The 803-nt window shown below is 61.6% G+C and overlaps 1 protein-coding gene across 1 annotated transcript in view; it reads right to left on the bottom strand.

Moving 5' to 3' along the window:
- FAM234A (family with sequence similarity 234 member A) overlaps positions 1-667 on the bottom strand; it is an 86,433-nt gene extending 85,766 nt beyond the window's left edge. Inside the window, exon 1 of the mRNA XM_019507507.1 lies at positions 598-667. The gene's annotated coding sequence lies outside the window, so the exon portion shown is untranslated. The remainder of the gene's footprint in view (positions 1-597) is intronic.
- Between the last annotated feature and the right edge of the window lie 136 nt (positions 668-803).

Genomic DNA, 803 nt, shown 5'->3' on the forward strand with positions numbered 1-803 from the left:
GGGTGGGGAGAAGGAAGGGGGTTGCAGATCGAGGCCCCCAAGGTGAGGGAGGGAGTAGGGCTGGGAATGGGGCCCTGGGGCCGGTCATGGTACAGAACTGCAGGTGGCTCATCCAGGGCCATGGCTCCCCACTGCTGTGTGCACCCCCAGGAGAGGTATGGGGGCTACGTGCCTCCCAGATTAATGGACAGCCTGCCTCTGCCCCACACACAGTGGGCTGGGGCTCTGTGCCCTGCTGCCTTTGCCCTGGGAGCCGGATACTGGCTGTGCGTCCCCTGCCTGCCGAGCGGTGGGAGGCACAATATGGCATTGCGTGGCTCCCAAGGCAAAGGCAGCAGGGTGCTGAGTCCCAGCCCGCAGCAGGCAGCTTGCCTCCACCCTGCACACATCTGCCCCCTATGCTTCCCCTGGGGATGCAGTGGTGGGTAGCCGCCCCCCCCACCTCACGCCCCTGGACAAGCCACCTGTGACTTGGTCCCACAACCTGCTCTGGCCCCAGGGCCCCATTCACCCCAGCACCCAGCCCTGTCCCACTTTGTTCCTCAATGTGGGGGCCTTGATCTGTGTCCCCCCTTCCTATCCTTTCCATAGACTTACCTGCTGGGTGCTGCTTTACACACCTCCAGGCTGTGTTTTTGTAGAGCTATCATAGTTAGTTTCAAAAGAGAGGACACCTGGGGGGGTAGTAATATGATTGTGGGGGGAAGAGAGCAGCATTATGCCCATGTCCTGCCTCCCACTCCCAAGCCACAGCATCCCCAGCCCTGCTGCTGCCCCTCACTCCTGACCTACAGTATTCTCTA

The sequence above is a fragment of the Gavialis gangeticus genome, unplaced genomic scaffold (genome assembly GCF_001723915.1).
Source record: "Gavialis gangeticus isolate Ggan-Ray unplaced genomic scaffold, GavGan_comp1, whole genome shotgun sequence".
NCBI classification, from domain to species: Eukaryota; Metazoa; Chordata; order Crocodylia; family Gavialidae; genus Gavialis; species Gavialis gangeticus.